The following is a 9397-nucleotide window of genomic DNA, read 5'->3' on the forward strand; positions in this document are numbered from 1 at the left end:
GTTGATACAGCATGTCTGCTCTATTTACAGACCAGGACCAGATGAGATCAATCGTAATTAGCGGTACGACGCGTACAAACTACTATTGATTTAATCCTCAACGCAGGAAAAAGAAATCAACGTTTCCTAGTAAAACGTAACGCTAGTGTGTTTGGACTATGCTAAGATGCCTGAACACTTGCCGAAATCTAAGATCTGTACGCACAAGGCCAAATAATAAGTGAAAGTAAATCGACTCTTTAACCTGAATAGCAACTTTGAGCAGCTGCGCGTCGTTGAAACATCAGATAACTAGGAGTGTGTATTTCTGTGACTCGGCAGTGCCGGCCACTACCTATCAGCTCCTAAAACCATGAGGGGATTCTATTATTTTTTGTAAACTCGTTCGCTTGCACCAGTCTCTACCAGTACGAATTTAGGGCCATCCATTTAAATTTGGCTTTTTGCGTAATCCTGCAGTTATGGTTGATTTGCCTGTCTAACTATCGAAGCTGGGAAGTGTCCCCACTTCGAATCCCTATTACTTTCACAGTCAGCCGAACAGACATCGACAAGGCTAGCGTAAGACGCGATCCGTTTTTCCCAAATGTCAAAGCTTATTGTGAGCCTTTGTGCCTTAAGAATGTTGTTCTTAAACTGAATGACGAGCTGTTGTTGTTATGTGGGTATGCTGTACGCTGTGATTGGTGGACTGCTATAGACGATACGACTATCTATTCAGCCTAGGCATATTTTTTGTGTTTTTTCAATGGATATTTCAGCAACGGCCACATTTGGCCAGTCAGAGGACAAACATTTCGAGCACACAAGCTTCTAATTAAGACTCTCGCTGCTACGTTTCGACATATTAGTTCAAGAAAGACCTTATCTTAGACAACCGACCTACATTCGACACTTTGCATTTGTAATTATTTGATTGTATTTATCTACATTTTATAGTGATGAAAACGCCTGCGATTGCGTGTTCTCTCTCTCTCTCTCTTTCTCTCTCTCTCTTTCTCTCTCTCTCTCTCTCTATATATATATATATATATATATATCGTTCTACTCTAAAAGCACTTCAAACAGTGAATATTGTTTCTAAACTTTGTTTTCGTCAATGGGGGGGGGGGGGGATCTAATATTTGATCAGAACATGTAGTTTTTTTTCGATACGTAATCGCCTGCATCAAGCCCTGTATCACACTGATGTAAGTAGATTTAGGCAATTTGTATACGTTCGTCATTCGTAGCGATACGTATTAAGTATGACGTATTTTAGGAGCCTTGCCGACTGGACAAACAGCAGCATTTTTGCTTCTTATATAAAGTTTTTTAGGTTGTTTATGGAATGTGCGTTCGTTTTTATCAAATTGCTAACCGCTTATGATGCATTATAGCTAGTAACATGTAGAACTAGAAGAAAAGCCACCGTTGCCCGTCTCTAGACGCTAGTCTTCTTTAAATCCACAGAATTTCAATTTGTTTAGTTTAGGGTGGCAGCATATGTATAGGGACGTATTACCTTTTCATATCTAGAAAAAGTTTTGTTGAACTGAAGACTAATTCAACGTCTCAAACGTTCTCAGTCGTTTTTGTTTATTATTCCTACGATCTTTCTTTCAAACTGCCAGCTGTTTTACGACAAGTAGAGATGTAGTCGTCTCGTCGTATCACGCTAAAATGTGTCTGATATTTTAGACAGCATCAAGTATTGAACAGGATCTTCTTAGCTTAGAAACAGTGTAATTTAAATGCAAAACGTGTGGCATGAGCCCACTTTTATTTTGACAGGTGAAGGCTGAAAGCATGAGAAGGTGTATCATTATTGTAGGAACTTGAAGCAATCAACAATGACCGGAAGGGTGTCCAATATACAAACAGTCCTAAACAGGAAGTTCGACATACTTTTATCTTAATAGATGCCATCAATGGTCTTTTCTATAAGAGAACATGTGCTCAAGAGATTCTGGCGGCCACAAAATAAATTTCAGCTTGTTGATTAATATTCATTTTAGATCTTAAAGTTCGTAAACACATCCATTGTAATTGCTATAGAGGACTTAAGTGCGCATAGCGCATTGAAGTGACGAAAATGCCCTGTATTGTCTCTTGTAACGTATGATAAAAATTAGGAATTATGCCTGGCATTATCTACCCCCTGAATTTTGAAGCTTATCGGTGTTATTGTTCGCTGCCATCTGCCCAGACGCACTACAAAAGGTCTCATCGAGACTCTTTGCTTCATGCTCATTCCGCTAGGTAACTTCATTCTCTTTTCTATATGGACAAGGCTATTTCGTCCTGCTTCTTCTTTGTCCTTTTTAGCGTCACCCAGTGCTCGCGAATGCACTCGATAAGGTGGTTGCAAAAGAAGGAACAGCCGTAGCGGAGGTGATGTCGGTGTCGCTGCTACTGGTGCCTCCTCGCGCTGCCCCTTTGGGCTGTCTCCTCTTTCCTTTCTAGCCATTCGGTCGGCAATTTTTTGAAGAGAGCTGGACAGATAAGGACAAACAGACACATTGCTTGCCCACTTTGTCGCTGTCTGTCTGGATTTTTCACCCGATGCGACAAGCCAACAAAAAGTCGCGTCCTATCGGTTGGGGCCGGCCCATTTTGGCGTTAGCCGTGTCCAACCATTGGTTACTGACGGGCATCTCCGGTCCCATCCTTCCTATTTCTTCTGTTTTCCATTTCTGTCTGGCTTCTTTGCCCCATCAGGCGGCAAAACCCACCCTCGTCCTGAGTAATTTCCGCTTCTTTCAAATGGTACACGAACGTGAATGCGGACTACCCAAACGCTAGCAACGACCATCTAGAGACGAAAGGAGCGTGCGAGCGGACGATAGAAAGGAGAGATAAGTGAGAAGCTGGAAACGCTGGGAGAACCGGCTGGGAACTAAGGATCGAAGTGACGCAAGAGAGGGACGAAAAAAGGAAAATTTCTTTCTTCTTCTTCGTCGTATGGGCAACTGGACCGGCCCCTTACTGACGAAAGAAGACGACGATTTCGCGAACTGACGTAGTAGCAGCGATAGCAGGAACGCGTGAGACGAAGTATTCTCTTGAGGGAATCGCATAAGAGGGCAGGAAAACTAGTCCACCTGTCTCTACTTCTCTTATGGCGGTACAATTCCATAATGGCACAAGCGACTATTGGCGGAGCGACCCTGATGTTGCAGGGTACATCGAACACGTCTCGCTTGTTTCTCACATTCGTCTGCGTGGGACAGCGGCAGTGACGTTTGCAACGCTTTGAATTTCGTAAGACTTCGATGTCAGCTCCCTTAAACCCATGCTTCAGGTCTTTACGGCTAGTTGAAGAAAAGGAAAGAGCCGCCGTGGCGACTTCTGCTGCAGACCATCCTCTAGTTTTAGAGCAAAGAATGTCGCAGAGCTTCTTTCTCCAGTCAGTTTCTCGTCGTGCAGGCTGTTACTTGGACTAGCAGCATAAGTTTTTTTTTACTGTCCTCGAATCTTCTTAGGTCAAAAGTCTGCTAAGTTTTGTCGACGTTTAAGCAGAGCGGTCACCTCCTGGCACGCGAGCGGTTCTACGTCATGTCGGGCCTGTATACATATGTACAAAGACAAGTCGGGAAAATCTGTCGGTAGCCAGTTGGATGATACGCCCCGGAACAGGCGATGCCATAGACTCACTAGAACGACGGAGACAAAATTATGCTACTCCTGCTGGTAGAAGCTATGGCGCTTTTCTACATTCACCGCTTACCCCGGGCTATCGCTGGGTGTTTTTGATTGCTTGAAGCCGCTGGCGTTGTAGTGGCAGTAACGGTGATGAAGCAGCTAGACTCTAAGGCGCCAGCCTCAATGTTACTCGCCTGCTCACCCCTAAAAAGACGCTGCTTTTTTCTGGGCTCTTGAATCTTCTAGGACACATCCGGAGAAGAAAGGGTAATGGACACCAAGAGGAGCTGAAATGGAATAGCCTTCTTTGCCCACTTTCGCACAGGAAAATAATGTTCCACAAGCGAACAACGCCAAACGGAAGCGTTCAGAGGAAACGTTGATAGTATGGGGGCATTCCCCTCTCTGGTGAGTTCTGTCAGCGGCCTACCAACCGAGGCGGAATTCGATAATAGACTATACTCATCGATGGTAGGATTATCTGGACAAAGGTTGGGTAAACCCGAACTGACATTTGGAATTTGGTCTTAGCTCTCTTATTCCCGTTAGCTGCATTGTAATAACGGCAGCGTTGGTTTACTCACTTCGGTAGCCTTTTTTGTTGCAGTTAACACCGAAAAATCGACAGGTGTGAGCGAAATACACACGTTTGTAGAAAATCGACACCTGTTGCAGAAACACCAGCTGCATCAATAATGGAATACGACTAATACGATATGCAGGTTGGAAGGGGCTTTAATTGTAAAGCGAGGCTAGATGGTGCATCTGATCCCGTCTTTAGGTCTATACTACTCGTCAGTGGCTTAGGCCGCGAACAAGGTTGCGCGTTGTTTGCCTTGGCCAAAAAAAAAAAGGACTAAAATGATATTGCTCCTATATCAGGGTTTTGCATAAACTACGTCTTGCGCGAAGCCCAACGCTGGCCTGATCCAGGAATTCATGAAGAAAACAGCCTCGTTCACTGCCTGCCGAATCGGGCAACTAGAGGTTATGCATCGACAAAGATATCCAAACCTTTGTCTCGTTTATCTAGCGTTCGAGGGGGAAAACTTGTTTCTATTAAAATATTGATCAAGGACGATAAAGGAAAAGGATCGTTAGAGTCCAGTAGTGCCAGCTGTTTGCCTAGTAAGCTCTATCATCTCGTACAATCACAACGTTCAGTAGTCAGCAAATTTAATGGAAATATGAAATGTATTGAAGTCAATCTTTTTCTTCGACTATAGCCAATTGACGGTGCACGAACACCAATAACTAGAAAAATAGCTAGAAATGCACTATATTCTCTTCAGTCACTTGGTATTAGTGGCACCTGTTTGTTTCCCGCATCGGTGACTCATACTTATCGCCAAAAGAAAAACATTCCTTCTGATATTAGTAAGCATCTAGGGATTAATAAATGTATACTCTTTGTTTTTTTCTTTTTTCCATGTTTTTCTCGTCAATGCAGCACCGATCGCGTTGGCTGTACATGGAACGATTAAATCGAATCAAACGATTTAGCGATAATGTCCTTATTTGCAGTCGCCATTCATTCGGTAGTGCTTTGCTTAGTGAATGTGGTAAATGATAAACAATAGCAAAAGTGAGTGAAGGCCCTTAACGTGATACCAAATATTGTGAAAAGTGTGCCGGTACGAAACGATGTTTCTTATGTCCTTCCGAAAACGACAAATGATTGGGCAAAACAGCTACCACTATAACGATTACGGCTAGTTGTAGCATCGAAAACTGCCCCTCTACACTTTCGCGCGCGTCTAACGGCGACGCAATTGTACAAATGTTGCTTCTAGCACGAACACCATCCTTACACATTGCTACACGGGATAATGCGCGTGTTTGTTGTTGTGGTGCCGTTCCCGCAATAGTATACACACACACACACACACACACACAGACAGACAGACACACACACACACTTAAATATATATATACACATCGTAGAGGTCTGTTGGCATCATGATTATTGCCGCCACCATCACCCGCCCCAATTTCTTCCAGCTGTTCCTGCTGCCGTTGGTTAGTGGGCACCAGACACCAGCGCATCTGCGCGACGTCGCGGCTGCAGCGGTAATCAGCGCAATTTTCGCATGTGCGCAACATTTTGGTAATACAATAGTGATAGATGGATAAAATAATTGAAGAAAGTAACTGTGAGAGAAGTGATGGCAAAGGGCGGTAAATGAACAGGGCTAAAATTCCGCCCTTGCTTTAGGCCACCCTTACCACGGCTGACTATTTGATACCATGAATGCACGTAGCCTGGTAAGCGTTTTTATCAGCCCGATAGAGATGATATGGATCAGCAATTGTTACTCTTGTTGCAGCAACTGCTATTGTCGCCATCAGGGCGATCCTAATAACATGTTTATAGAACAGTACACAGGGAAGACTTTGCCGGACGTTATGGTGAAATTACGATGGCCTATTATAGCAGTATTGACCTGAACGGCTATATAACTCTGTAGCCATTTCAGAAAGTTGTTACTGGCTTAACGCATAGTAAATAGTTGGACGTAGCCGATTCTGACCAAAGAAAAATAGTCCCCGTTGGTGAAACTGCCATCAAACAGGCCATCAAATTGTTGTCACCTTGTTTGCGAAAATATGAGTGGACTTCGTCTTCCATAATGAAGGTTTGATCGTCAAAGACGTTTCGAAGGTTCAAGGATAGGTGGTCGTCTGAGGGGGCGAGATGACGTACTTTTCGAGTGCTCTTATGCAGTGCCGCTATACCGAGTAGCCTTCTAGCCGTGATGCGTCTGCGAAATTGCAGGAAGCCTTAATAAAAGACGGCTTGACACGCACTCGAGTTGATGCTTTGTTTGAGATGCGCCGAAGCAGACATTAATTACCTAGTAATGGCGTCTTGTCGTATTGAGTCCGCTTTACGTCGCTCGTCAGAATCCGATCCTAAGAACATCGTCTGAGATTGGTTCTCTCACAGGCCGCGAGCAGACGAACAAACGGTCTTTCTCTAACGGATAAGGAATCTACTTTTGACATTTGTACTTTTTTTCATTAGGCGCAGATCGTTCCTTCTGATACATCCAACTTTCAATCTGCAACGACGATGAAGAAAATCCTTAAAAAAATAACCTTTTTCAATTATTGACTCTGTCTGCCCTTTTTAAGCCATAAAGACCGTCCTAAGCAAAAAAAAACACCTCTGCAATAAAAATTTCAGATACATCAAATTCCTTGAATTGCATTTCTCGCCGTGCGAACCGAAACAACTGTGCCCAAATAGTAACACTAACTTCGACGAAAGTTCCTCCTGAAGTATATCGAGTGTGAGCTTGGTGAAGGAATCACATCGATTTTCTCGCAGTGAGGGCCTATTCTTCGGCCAATGAATGAAATCGCATGCGCGAGGAATTCAGTCAAAATATGCTACCAGCCTTTTGAAGAGTAGATATCGCCTCAGAGGATAGTCTGAGAGAGTCTGAACAAAAGAATGGTACGAAGAACGTAGGTAGTACCTATATTATAGTTTACTAACATTGGCTGCTATCGCCATATAATGCTATATATATATATAATGCACCAAACCTAAGTTTGGGGAGCTCAGTTGATCTCTTCGTGCTTGTTCCATATCTAAAAATAATGATCCAAACACAGCTGATTGAAGCTAGTTTAGTGAGTTATTTCGACTTTGGTGCATAGTCTCAATATGTACTGTATGTTCTACTTCCATTTTGTTGTTCCTTAGCTGTAAAATGCAGTCACTCGTTGCACTACTTGCAGCCAAGGGAAGCCGACTAATAAAAATCACCGTAGCATTATATAAAAACAGTGTATTTATTATTTTTTTTGTCTTATTATTAGGGTTTTATGACTTTTACACCTTTAACATGTCAACAAAATGTACCCACATCAACGTACGAAGCGCTTCAGTCTTCAGCGGCCATCATAGCCTTTGCCCAATCTTGCACTGTTTTGAGATTTTTCACCAGGTCAGTGTTGTTTATTGACAGTTTGAAGAAAGCGTTTGATCAACCTATCGCGTGACCTGGTAGCAAATCCGGCGGTTCACTTAAGGGCGTCTATCGCCGTTTGAGATTTTGTTAGGTCGATAGACAATCTATGGAAGGCGAAGGATATTGGCTTGGACGCCACCGCCATCCGCTGCGTCGTCTGATAACAGTCGAATGATATCTGTCCGCGTTAACAATGGATACGTGTAAGCAAGCGCATGTACACAGGTAGCTAAAAATAGGAACAGCTGTTTTTGTACATACATAGTGCAGCCTCCGTTTCTACGCTTAGCTAAAAGTGTTCGTTGAATCTTAGTGACAGAGGAAAATTGCTACCAAGAAAAAATAACGAATAAATCAATATCTTGTAAATTTTTCGTCTGGAACTGCCGCTTTGTGTTACTCTTGAAGAGAAAAAAGAGCGCAAGAGAGCGAGAGCGAGAGCGAGAATTTAACAGCGGCATCAGAGATCTACTTATCTGTAGGACATAGCAATTTGCGATCGCTTTCAGGCCCGTTTTCGTAACCAAAAACATGTGCGATGTCCATTTTATGCAAAAAAAGAACACTTGAAATGTTATGTTTTCCAAAAAATCCAACAGAAGTCATTTTTAATCGTTTTAAAAACCGAGGAATATTTGTAACAATCTGGTAGGTCAGGCTTGTCACACTACGCCATTGAACTAAAGTTACCTAACGTGCCTTACTTGCTCGGCCTTTTTGTAACTTATGGATACACATATGGATACCATCCATCATCAAAAGTTCATTTGAAGTCGCGCCCCTTTTCAGAAGAAGATTTTGCAGAAATATATCCGAATCTTTAGCTGCGATTAAATTTCTAGCTTTTAACAGCGAGCTTGTCTCGGTATAAGCCATCGAACTTTAAGGGCAAGTTTACAATGTTCAGGGTTTAATGCGAATCGGGAAGACACAATTGGGGTAACGACCCAAATACACCATTTATTGCGTCGTGTTAATAGTAAATGCTTCGAGTTTAAGGACCGGTATTATTGTCACATAAAATTAATTCTGTTCACGGCTGATTCAAAGCCTGGACTGTTTTACGTATCACTCCGCCATCACGGCCAGAGGCCAAGTTATTCTCTGCCTGATCAGCCATTCGGTATGTATAGTCCGTTCGAATCAACTTCTTCTTAACACAGATAACAAATGATTCTGTTTCATTCTGTGGCCTATCCGTGACAGATCGTCAACCGAATAATGACCAAATCGTTGTTATGGTTATCGTCGTTACCAAGTTACTGCTCATGAAGCTACAGCTGCTGCTAGCCCTTTTTATGACATTGTTATGACGCGTAACTTCATCTTACATTATGGATATGTTTGGCTTAATTGACGCTACAATTTCGATTGATTGCGCCACAGCTGTGCTTCCTTTCGATAATATTATGTCGACCCGAATAAGCGACAAATGAATGCCCCACCCCCCCCCGCGCCTCCTTGCAGCCATAACCGTGAGCCTCCCTACGAAGATATGCTCAGCGACCGTGTTACGTTTTCCACCTTTGATTTTTACTTTTTATGAAATCCTGCCTCAAATGATCAAAACTATCGAATTGGCAAAGACAAAATAGCATACCCAAAAGCGACCACTTGAATGGGTGATCTGTGTAATATTCATCCCAATAACACCCTCTGCTACCTGAAGCAATACCTGCATTTTTCAACAGTTTGGCATATTGTTGATATGTGTGTGCAACGCGTACCTGCTTTCACCTTAAAATGCAAGATATTGATGCTATATTGTCATACTGCGATTTTCGTGCATCATC

Source organism: Varroa jacobsoni, unplaced genomic scaffold, assembly GCF_002532875.2.
Source record: "Varroa jacobsoni isolate VJ856 unplaced genomic scaffold, vjacob_1.0 scaffold_247, whole genome shotgun sequence".
Lineage (NCBI taxonomy): Eukaryota > Metazoa > Arthropoda > Arachnida > Mesostigmata > Varroidae > Varroa > Varroa jacobsoni.